Genomic DNA, 12,239 nt, shown 5'->3' on the forward strand with positions numbered 1-12,239 from the left:
TGTTTATAATGTTAAGCAAGGTATAAGCTCTAACAACTTACTAAATAAATGGAGGAGGATTGTTGGAACCTTTATATAATAAATGTGCTTATAAGTATTTTACATGTTTATGTCATTTGGTGTTGTGTAGTTAAACGACATAGTATAACTATCTAATGTACTTAATAAGTTACAAGTTAGTATATTGATGTCTTTTGATGTTAAACTTTTAAGCATTAAAAGTTGTCTTAGAAACATATCTTTTAATAGGGTATTAAAAGACATGTTTCTTAGAAAGATATATTTTAACTGATATTAGGGGGCGTTTGGTTCGCAGAGTGGTATGAGTTTGAAATTAGGAAGATATCAAGTTGCAACTTGATACTTAATAATAAGTGTTAGATTCAATCTAGAATGGAATCTCTCACTATTCCTTCCTTTTATTTGATACCTAAGGGAATGGAATGGGCCAAACCCACCCCCCCCTAAGGTTTCAAAACCTTATACCTCATGGGTTTAAAAATCATACTTTTGACAACCAAACATATGGTATGGTTTTAGTCATTCTAAACCCATACCTCATACCTATACGCCCCCTTAAAGGTTTAGATGTTAAGAAACTTCTCTTAAAAAAACGTATGTTATGTTTAATTCTCTATAAATAGAGAATGCCAAATATGTGAAATATGTCGGGGAAAGTATGTCATTCTCTTCTTTCCATATTATAAGTTATTCTCGAGCTTTCTTTTAAGAGATTTGTGATAAACACAAAACACAAACCATTGTTAGATTAGCCTTGTAAGTATAGCTATGCTCTTCTTTGTCCCTCGTATTTCCGTGTTAACTCCGTTGTTCAAAGTGGTGTCGCTAAATTACTATTACAAATGCGGCATTCAGTTACGTGGCTAAAGAACATATCTAGCTCACCCACTATACTTTTCTACAACATCCCCCATGTGGACCATTTAGATATTTTATGGTTGTAATCTATGCATCATAATCACATGTATCTTTGTTATTAGCTCGCAACCTTGCATTTGCGAGATTCAACTGATTAGATTACGGGCACATTTTCCATATACTCTAATTAAAACTATTTGTCTTGATAGGGTGATTTACTTTTAGCTTTTAATGAATATCGCATGTCCATTGGGATAAATGTTGAACATCTACACAAACAGTCTAGCAAATGAAATCCAACCATTCTCCATCAGGATCACTAATTCCCATTAGGCCAACAAATTATCACAAGTTCTTCGCATTACAAGGGGTTAATGGTCAAGAACCAAAATTTTCCCATCTAAGAAGTTTTGAATGTGCAGTTTATGTCCCAATAGCTCCACCACAACACTCAAAGATGGGTTCTTAAAAGAGGTTGGGAATATATGTTGGATTCGAATCCCTATCAATAATAAAAAATTAAATATCTGGAGCATACAACAGGAGAATTATTTATGGCTAGTTTTGCAAATTGTCATTTTAACGAGTCACTATTCCCAACATTAGGAGGAGTGTTAGTAAATGAGACTTTAAGTGTTCAGCAATTAGTGAAGAAATTAGTGAATTAACTTGAATGTACTTGATTTATTAAGAGTAGTTGAAATGCCAAAAGTTGTAACTCTTCATTGCATCACAATTATGTAGAGTCCTCTGGTACATATCAAAATAATACAAGCAATCTTCCTATTTCTTTTCTACATACACTTTCCAGCTTACTCTAACAATTGGTATCAAGAGCCTTAGATCTTAAGGGCCTCAAAAGAGAAAAAAAAAAAAAAAAAAAAGATAGGAAGAAGAAGAAACTAGGTAGTTGAAGTATGGCTTCAACGTCAACCTCTTCCACAAATTCTATGCCAGCACTTTCACGGGAGAGAATTATGATTATTGGTGCATAAAAATGAAGCTTTTTCTAAAAACAAGTGCTTTGTGGGAGATAGTAGAATTTGGTTTTGTACGAAAACAAGGAGTGCAGCACAATTAAAGAAGATAAGTGATGATGAGATGAAGGATGTTAGAGCCTTATCTCATATCATCAATTGTGTTTCTGATAGAATCTTCCCTAAGATCATGAGAGCCTCATCAGCAAAATATAATAGACCGATCTTAAGAAGAGGCACTTTTGGAAGTTAGTATTATTAGGTTAGTAGTCTTGCCTTAGTATAAATAGAGAGAGAGAGAGAGTAGAAAGAAGAAAGTAGGCATGAATTGGGTTATTTGAAATAGAGAGTTGCAACCTCAAAGTTGCTAAAAGTTGCTAATAAGAAAGTTGTAGGCTAAACCTACTACCTATGTAAGCTTCCAGCCTTTATCAATCAAATCATCAAGGCTTTCATCTTTATTAATTAACCTTGTTAAATCAGAAATACTAAGCTAGAATATCAGACCAGTGGTCCTATGACTGCTGGCATCGAAAACCGCCTCATTAGCCCAAAACCAAAAAAAAAAAAAAAAAAAATGCATTTTGCTGAAACAGATGGCGAACGAGTTATGAAGAAATGGATTCATGGGGAATTTAAACACATTTCCCTTAAAATTCCCGAATTCAATGGAGGAAAACTCAAATGACTAGATCTTCCAAATGGAGGATTACTTTCATTTTTTCCAGTTGAATGAAGAGGAGAAGCTCAAGGTTATTATCGGGCTTTATGGCGAAGCATTGTAGTGGTTCGAATGTGAACATAGGTGGCTACCATTCTATGAGTGCGGGATTGAAGGTTCAGTTGGTCCGTCAATTCTATTCCGTTGAGCAACGACACAATCTGATTCCTGTTGTGGTCCTTGGTCGAGGAGTGCAAGACTCGGTGGGGTGTGGATCTAGCAGTGGGATGAGTACTTTCAAAGATGGCTTACCTGAGGGTTCACACACAACCCAACTAGAGTTGTATGCGAGGCAGGCCGTGTCAATGGTAAATATGGGCCTATGGGGGTTCGGGGATTTGGATGATGAATTGAATAGTGGAGGTAAGGGTTTGCAAAAGAGTTAAAATATGGTGTTAGGCTTGGAGATTTCGGAGAAGTTAAGGTGAAATTGCTAGCGAGTTTGGTGGTAGATCTTGCGCACTAGCTTTAGGAAATCAGGTGGATTTAGAGATGATAGGGGTTATAGTGGTAAGGCTATGACTTTTGAAAGTATTTTACTAGTGGTTTCAGTGAGGAGGGCAACATTTACAAGGGTGGAGGAAATTTTGAAAAGTGGTGCCGAGAGAAAGTGGAACCGACGGTGGTCCAGGATTCCTCGCCGGAAATAGTGAGCATGGTGGTAAGATTACTGCAAGCGAGTATGGTGATGGACGTCATGGACGTGCTGGTGGGTTGATAGGTGGATTTATATGTGCTAGTGATTTTGGTGGTGGGCTGAGCGGTTTCGAAGGTGGCTTTTGGGGTGGGTTTACATGCAAACCAACCATGTTTTCGATTAAGGGAAGCAAAAATGGTCGAGGCGGGTCTGCTGGTGAAATCAAGTCGCCGCCATCGAGGCCGACCAGAATAAGTGGTGACTTCTCCGGCAGTTTTAATGGTGGTGGCGTAGGTTGGCCGGAGAAAACGGTTGGGAATGGTGCAGGAGCTTGCATGGCAGTTGCGATGTTGGTCGTTGTGGCTTCACGCAGGAGAAGTGTGGAGATTTCGCCGGTGGTTTTACTTGCGGTGGAGGTTTGGCCGAAAGTGGAGCATGAGGAATGATTCAAGAGGAGTGGTTTCTTGAAGTTTGCTAAAGGAGCAGCTTTTGGCAGAAGCTTGACTGGAATTTTCTTTGGCTTGTAGAGGAAGCCAATTATACAAGATGGGGTTATTAAGGGCAAATTGGTCAATGAGCTGAAGGCTACTAGCATAAACAAACTCTCGCTGCTAGTGCCACGTGCATATATGGGAAGAAAATAGCTACAAACCAACCCTATTCAATTTACTGAAGCAGCGCAAATTATTAGGCCCATTTACCTTTCATGTTTTGGGCTTGTTAACTCTAGGCCCATCCATCCAACATCTATTATGAAACCCAACTCTTATAACCTTATATTTATAAGCCAAATTTCAAATCCTTCATAAACCTTGAGAAATCATTGCTATCACCGAAAATCAAGTTCCGGTTATTACCCACCTGGAGGACAAGGTGGAAGTTTAGGGGGCCGGTAATGTAATAGACCAATCTTAAGAAGGGGCACTTTGGGAAGTTAGTATAATTAGGTTAGTAGTCTTGCCTAAGTATAAATAAAGAGAGAGTAGAAAGAAGAAAGTAGGCATGAATTGGGTTATTTGAAATAGAGAGTTGCAACCTCAAACTGCTAATAGGAGAGTTATAGGCTAAACCCACTACCTATGTAAGCTTCCGGCCTTTATCAATCAAATTATCAAGCTTTCATCTTTATTAATTAACCTTGTTAAATCAGAAATACTAAACTAGAATATCAGTCCATCACACAAAAGAAGCTTGGAGTCTTCTTGAGGAGGAGTTCCATGGCGATGAAAAAATCAGACATATTTGACTCAATACTTAGAGGAGTCAATATGATAATATGAAGATGAAGGAGAATGAGGATTTAAAAGGTCACAATTCTAGATTCATGGAGGTTGTAAACCAAATGAAGATCTATGAAGAAGAGATTTCAAATGCAAAAATAGTGCAAAAGATCTTAGGATCTTTGGACAGAAGGTTCAACACAATGTCCACAATAATTGTTGAATCTAAGGACGTCACAAAACTCAGTGTGACGGAGTTAATGGGTTCGTTTTCCGCCCATGAGCATAAATTTACAAAGGATGACTTAGAGAAATCCCCACCCTCGGAGATTGCTTTTTTGTCAAAGTCTCATAAAAACTTTCCATTCAACAAAGGCAATAACCGGAAGAATTAGGGAGCCCCACAATTTGACAGAAAAGACAAGGAACAGCCACAATCAAAAGGGAAAGTCTGGTGATTGATGCTATAGAGGTCGGCAAACTGAAAAGCCATATGCACACTATATTTGCTTCTGGTGATTGATGTTTGCCGATTTACAAAAAAAACTCAAATGTATAGAGACCTAGTTGCCTAGTTTGTAGGGAGCATTATAAGTGGGCTTGTGTAAGAAAAGGCTTGCAATTGTAGGTAAAAGGAAAAAAGTGTACTCAAAGAGAAAGTGTAACCAACAAAAATAAAGAGATGTAGTACATACCTTCACATTTGTAGGAGGCAACATCCATAAAACGAAAGTCACTGTGTAGAGTCATCTCCCCATAAAACAGCAAACAAAGACGTGTGAGAATATTACGCTCTTCATACTCTGCAGCCAAAATTTCACATAAAATATAAAGGTAAGACACAAATGTCCCACATCAGTCAAGAAAGAAAATAAAAGGTACCAGTGTAACACTTACTGCATAAATAACAAAGCCTGCAATTAAAATCATCACGCAGCCATGCAGTGAGCACAGAGCAAACTATTCTTTCGCCTTTTACTAAAGAATACCGTGTGCTCGCTGCATTCAGTGGCATACGTTTATTTTTGGAGGGAGTTCCTTATAGGAGCTTCCCACAAGACTAGTTCAAGTTTCTTATAAACAAATCTTAAATCGTGGTAATCAAATATCATCTTTGCAAATTGTTACAAATGCATGTTTTTTCATATCGATTTATTTTGACCCTTAACCTAGCATTTTCTTTCTTTTTAGCAAAAAACAGAGCAAATGTTATTTTTTTTCATTTGACCTAAAATGCAATTAGCTACTTAACTACAGAAAATAAGAGAAATAAGCTTTACATACATATAAACATGCAGTAAGTGAAAATAAAAATGATACTCGATGCATTATGTCGCTTAAGGAGAGTATTGAGTATAAATCCTGGTGAAAACCACGTAAAGTATCTGATATATGTCCTAAGCAGAGACTATTTAAGCACTTCATGTTTGAGTTGTAAACAGATATTTGAACAGTTTCTGTAGTTGTGGTTAATCTCTATGCAAGATCCATGCTACTCTTTTATGTCCCTATGAATCCTATCCTGACTCCAATATTTAACCACAGTCTAATATTTGTAAATACACATAAAAAAATTTCATTCAGAAAATAGTGATCTGTTACATCACATCTCATGAAAGTAGACAAACAAAGAACAAGCACGAGTAATGTGGTCCTTACCTGGAAACCAATTTCATAAAGCACAAAAAAATTTGGACCATTTCTCGATTTGTGCGTGTCATCCTTGCGCAGGGGCCATGCTAATCTTCTCTGTATCGTTCCAATTTTATCAGATGTCTCCGAAGAGACAATGCAAAGAAGGTGCATAAACATTATAAACAAAGAGGTGTACATACATACTTTCAGTGTGGGACATACTGCTCAAAAATCTACTTCTCCAGTATACCTAATATGGAGCATATGCCAATATTAGATAAAAATCCTTTCATCTTCAGTAAGAAACTAAGAACAATGTCAGATGAAAGATGCATGGATAAAAATTGTAAAACCAGGCACTGGGCTTAACTATAAATCAGCTCCCAATATGTCATGCACTTGAATCACTACTAATAGAAGTGCACACCCTAAAATGTCTTGCAAAGATTTCAACAAGAAAAAAATTGTAAGAAAGCCTGTCCAGCATACAAAATGATATTTAGGGTAGTAACAGATGACTCATAAAGAACAGTGAGATATGATCCCTAAAGAGTACAGAACAAGCAAGAACTCTACCAGCACACTTTGTTATAATGCATCAATATATACTGCGTATGTAGTTATTTACTCATGGTACAGTAATTCAATCCGGATGACCGCAAGCAGAAATATGAATTACGAAGAATTATTCAACTATATAGCATATGGCCATCACCCCAATAGCAATAGAACAAACACAACTTAGGTTATAGTAACCTCACCTTACCATTCACGTTGTCCCCGGTTTGACCTCAATAAAGAGGAAGAGATTAATGCAGATTACAGAAGCTAGAGCAGGCATCAACAGTGTTTTCTGAAGAAAAAAAATGAATCGTCACCAAAGCAACACCATTGATCAGCTATTGAAATGAATCATCGAATCAGCTACAAATTTTTGGCTTCTCATCCAAGTTAGAGTTAGAACATTGATTAATAGTCGGTAGCATTGCAAGAACAAAATTAACTTACAATCTACGAAAGAAAAAAATTAAGAACAGTCCAACACTACAGAGAACAGCATATTGTAAATCAACTCTAACTTAAAAGAACATCATTCAGCATATGCAGCACTTATCAAACACCATGTGCTACACTAACAATTAAAAGCAAAAATGTAAAACACATGTAAAGTGAGAAGGAACATAGACTTCATTTTTAGTTAAACTCAACCCGCCAAGAGAGTGAAGAGTTATCCCCAACATCATGGAACTAAGATATCATATACCGCCAGTTTTTTTTTTTTTTTTTTTTTTTTTTTTTTTTTTTTTTTTGAGGAACTAAGATATCATATACCGCCAGTTATTGGTGCCAATTAGTGGCCATTTCCTAAAGGGTAGAGAACAATTGTTTTCTTTACTCAAAACCTTCAGGACTATTGGCTAGTATAACTAATACTCCATAGATACCAAGAAGACCATGCAAGGGTTGGCATGCAAAGGTATGGTGTAGAGATCATATACAATTATATACGTGGTAGGTAAAATAACAGTATAAGTCTTTCGTTTTAATATCTAGTAATTGCTCTAACTGTATAAGGTCAAATTAAGTATTAAACATTCCCTGCCTACTAAAATTAGAAATACCCATTAGCAAGACAGAGATGCAAAGTAATCATTTGTCTGCGATTTACACAAAAGAGATTAATAGAGGCAAACAAGGAGGAAATTCAAGTTAATCTTTATGATTGACAAAATATGTTAATCATAAGGGTAAAATTGCCATTTTCATGAATTATTTAGGATATTTTTGTAAATTTATTGTGACTTGCTTTTATTCACCGTTAGTTCAATTCATCATCTTCCTTCCTCTTTCCTAGGCTACTACAGTATTTTTCTCCATCCATTATTCTCTCTCCTCACTCCTCTAACTCAACAATGGTGCTGTTAACTTTTTAATTTTCGACACTTCTTCACCATCACAACTATTGTCATCTGCTATCTCCAGCTCAATATTGTCATCTGCTATCTCCTGCTCAATTGTCACTTGGATGGCATTTCCAAGTGTCAGCAGAATAGCTAGTTTTGAAGTATTAGAACATCTCCAATGGAAAGCTACAATACTTTGTAGCTTGCTTTTTCACATTAATTTTTAAGCTACAACACATTTTAGCAACAAAGTGTTCCAATGGTAAGCTACAACATTTTTTAGTTTGTAAAAAATAAAGTTTTTTTTAAAAAATAAATAATTATACACATGTTACAATATTAGTGTAATGTATTTGTCTCTTTTACAATCAAGCATGTGGCTTGTTTAGGCTACAATTGCTAGCATGTTGCTCAATTTGTTGTTCTCCAATGGTAAGCATGTAGCTTAAAATTTTATTTATATTGCAAGCAAGTCCTTACAATGAAACCATTGGAGATGCTCTTACCTTCCTCGGAGTCAGCTAATAGCGGGGTATGGAGGACATGGTCACCCCTACCCTTTGGGGTTGACCATGCCCTTAATTTCACCCTTCATTCATAGGGTTTTTGTTTAAGATCGGGTAAGGTGGGTGGAGATCGGGAAAGCTTAAATGGTGTTGGTGTCAGGAAGCTTCAATGGTGGTCGAGATGGTAAGCTTCTATGGTGGTCGAGGTCGGGAAAGCTTTAATGGAGGTAGAAGCAGGAAGCTTTTCAATGGAGAAAGTTTAATAATGGCGGTGTTGGTGGAGTAACGGCAAAATGGCCGTTATCTGACTGTTATCTTCACTCATGAGGTGGCATTGAGTACTGTTCTTCAATATTACAATAATGCCATTAGATTAACGACATCGTCAATCATTAAGATTAACTGGGGCTTCCCTGCAAACAAGAGTGGCAACTGTTTTTTAGAAAAGTTGATGCACTTCAATCATCTAAATCTCTGATCTTATACAGTCCATAGTTTATATTTTGGATACAGCTTAGAAGAGCCGTAAACAAGAGTGGCTACTGTACATAAATTTATCACATATGATGTATTGCTTGTTTAATTAATCCATCTTCAGTACTAGATTTGGAGAGTTGATAGATACAATAACACATACATGAATGAATCACTTATTTGCTATAAACAATCATGAAATTCAGCTTTGCAAGGTTAGATCTTGTCCCACATCACTTAACTAATAAGGGGTGTGTAAAAGAGATGACTATAAAATAAAGATGTATATGAACAAGCAAATTACTTACCTGGACGGGGTCAATGGGCGATCAAGAAGGCTCATGGCCTAGGTTGGTGGCCTCCATTGCACTTTAGGAGGGGTGCCTGTCTAACATCTTCCCAAGAGGAAGAGTGTACGTCATAATTTGTGATAGTGGGGGCCTGCGTTCGCGCGGCCCCTGTCCAATTACCAGTTAAATCATCAGAGGTATATACTAATAATTTAACACAATAACATATCAGATGCTGCAGGAATTGTTGAAGCTGTTTGGTAAGTTAAAAGACTTAAAACACAGTGAAAATTATTTTAAAATAATAATAATAATAAATCTAAAAATCTCCACTGTTATCGTTCCAATTTTATCAAATGTGATCAATTAAGATGCAAGAGCATTATAATATAGCCTTTATCTCTATCTTTTTCAAATATGGGACTATATAATATTGCTACCCACAAAATCAAATCTCCAAAAACCTACTAGTACTAGAATTTGTTACACCCAAAACATCTCACAGTGCCAAAGCCAACCACAGCTCATTTTCAATACAATATTCTAGGTACACTATCAGCTGAGCAACTTCCAAAAGCTGTGACTTTTCCCAAACAAACCTCAGTAAATATCACCAAGTATCTAAACCAATAAACGATAGCAAGGGAAGTTGAGCTAAAAGATTTAATTTTTCTCCTACCTTCCTTGACATCTTCAGATACTAGCACTTCTTAGTATTGAATTAGTTGCCCCACCTGTTGTAACAAAGCTCATCTCACATTTTCAGTCCAAGATGAAGCATAAGTAAAAGACAAAGGATTTTACTGGAGCTTTGGTTCGTAACTCAAATGTAAAACCACACAATAAAGACATAATGCGAAATAAAGATATACAGATATAATGTGGAAGCAACAGCCAGTAAATGGCATAGTCTCACTAGAATCATTCCCCCATAAGACAGAGAAAAGATATTCTATGTTTTTGCAGATAATATTCTCCTATTCTCTTGAGCTTCACAATAAGATGTAAGGACAATCACAAATGACCAGAGTCAGCCAAGAAAGAAGATACAAGCTAGTAACTTGAATGTGTGACCCTTCTCGCAGTCAGCACGAGAAAACTATTTCTTTGGTCTTTTTTACTTGCTATATTCAGTGGCATACGATTATTTTTGGAGAGAGTTACTTATTAAGAACTACCAAAAACTGAGTGTGAGTTTTTGACCAGCAAGATAACTACTATTTACTCTACAACCCTTAGGTTATCAAAAATCAATCTGCCAAATTTCTCCCACCAAACCTTAATTCTCATTCTTATTTTTGGTTATTGACATAAGATAAAGGAAACTTCATTTTTCCAACTGAAATTTAATGCCAGCAGCAAGTCCAACTCAATAACAGAGAATCAAATAAATGAAACTTTGCAAAAAAGAATAAAAGAAATGTTTAAAAATACCTTGGACCAGATTGAGGCAATGTGGCACTTAAGGCTCAAAGAGAATACAGACCCTGGTAGTATTTAACATAAACCATTAGTCTGAACACCTTAGGCATGCCATATATGGTTTTAGAGAGCTAAATTTGTTAGTGTGCATTTATCAAGAAAACTGACTGCATAAGGAGAATATAACCTGGTACAAGGAGCATAAAGACCCAAATGGAGAAGATAGGGACTAATGTTTTAGACTATATCTAGGAGGCAATTGCGCATAAGCAAGATATTATTCTTTGAACCAGTTGCATATAAATCTCATTGTCAGTACAACTTCATCCGCAGAAAAATGCAAATGATAAAAACTCACATCAAAGTCTTCTGTACTCTGCTATACAATAGCACAAACACAGATAACTACAACACAACTTGTGAGAGGGGACCAGAGAGCAGACCCTTACCTACTTGATTTAGAATAACTCAATTTTAGCATGTATTTTAGTTGAACAAAAGCTTTATTGTTACAATTATGGCATTGAAAGAACCAGATATGCAGGTAGGTTTCAGTTAAGCATGTTTAAGTATAGCTCTATTAACTTCTTCATTAGTGCCTGTAGAAGTGCAATTCAAGACTCTTACTACCAAAGATACCACTAGTCGTTCATTCTTATAGTCTTTTAGGTAAAAAACCAGAACATTTATCAAACTAAGTGTTGGTGGGGTGTGCCAGGCCCGTGCAGTAGTGCAACGTATGGGCGACGCTTGAATATCCCAGTAGCAAGCTACTGTGGTGGATCTTCCCCCTTAAAAAATAAATTTAATATCGTTGTGGGCCATTGGCCCACGTATCAGATATTAAACTGATAAGAACAGATACTACACTTGATCTTAGCCAAAAGGCCGAGAAAGGTATGAATTGTTCTGTATCACCTCCTGCCTTTTATTTCCTGAAGTTGAAGTAGCCTCGTCGCTACTTTTCGATGTGGTACATCACTACTTTATATCATTAGCCGGATCCCCTAAATCATTAACATGACATCTTTCAACTAGACAACAATCAGTGAGTTTAATTGTTCAGAACCCCCAAATGTTGGACTAATCTCATAAATTTATAAGAGACGCCACGAAAGTATCTATTTAATTTTTGGGTTTTTAAAACATCAAATTACTTTTCAACTAGGATTTGACCTTGTGATTTCAGAGTTAACAGTTGAACCCTCATATTGATAGTCATTGGCCTCATTGCTTTTTTTCCCCCCCTAAATTCCCATAACCAGCTTATGAGTCACCAATCTAATACAAGCGACTCTAAAAGTTTTTGAGTCCCCCATTGATAATTAGGCATCACGTAAGACTTTTTTTATGTTTTAAAAAAATATTGTAACTTCGACTCTAAAAGTAGGAGTTGTACATTGATGATGATGCAACATACTTCCTCCGTTTCAGAATAACTGACACGATCAAATTGGGCACACATGCCAATGCATTAATTTAATCTTAGATGTTAGATATATAATGTAAAATGTTGGTTAACTATGAACAAGTTGATATTATAAACATTTTGTTGATATCTATGTGGTGACAGA

General features: G+C 36.3%; 1 long non-coding RNA gene and 4 other non-coding genes across 5 annotated transcripts; 2 read left to right on the forward strand and 3 right to left on the reverse strand.

The window, feature by feature from the left end:
* Positions 1 to 5,369: 5,369 nt before the first annotated feature.
* LOC145603356 (U5 spliceosomal RNA) lies at positions 5,370 to 5,485 on the forward strand. The gene has a single exon (XR_014104860.1). It is a non-coding gene; the product is annotated as a U5 spliceosomal RNA (small nuclear RNA).
* A 634-nt stretch (positions 5,486 to 6,119) lies between these two features.
* Positions 6,120 to 6,222, reverse strand: LOC145603168 (U6 spliceosomal RNA). The gene has a single exon (XR_014104702.1). It is a non-coding gene; the product is annotated as a U6 spliceosomal RNA (small nuclear RNA).
* A 130-nt stretch (positions 6,223 to 6,352) lies between these two features.
* LOC145602834 (uncharacterized) lies at positions 6,353 to 10,742 on the reverse strand. The gene is made up of 4 exons (XR_014104626.1): positions 10,678 to 10,742; positions 9,923 to 9,977; positions 9,262 to 9,411; positions 6,353 to 6,922 (listed from the first exon to the last, which is right to left on the reverse strand). It is a non-coding gene; the product is annotated as an uncharacterized LOC145602834 (long non-coding RNA).
* On the forward strand, positions 9,254 to 9,415 carry LOC145603228 (U1 spliceosomal RNA). The gene has a single exon (XR_014104757.1). It is a non-coding gene; the product is annotated as a U1 spliceosomal RNA (small nuclear RNA).
* A 627-nt stretch (positions 10,743 to 11,369) lies between the features above and the next one.
* On the reverse strand, positions 11,370 to 11,566 carry LOC145603336 (U2 spliceosomal RNA). The gene has a single exon (XR_014104845.1). It is a non-coding gene; the product is annotated as a U2 spliceosomal RNA (small nuclear RNA).
* Positions 11,567 to 12,239: the final 673 nt, after the last annotated feature.

Source organism: Chenopodium album, chromosome 21 (assembly GCF_948465745.1).
Source record: "Chenopodium album chromosome 21, dcCheAlbu1.1, whole genome shotgun sequence".
Taxonomy (NCBI): Eukaryota; Viridiplantae; Streptophyta; class Magnoliopsida; order Caryophyllales; family Amaranthaceae; genus Chenopodium; species Chenopodium album.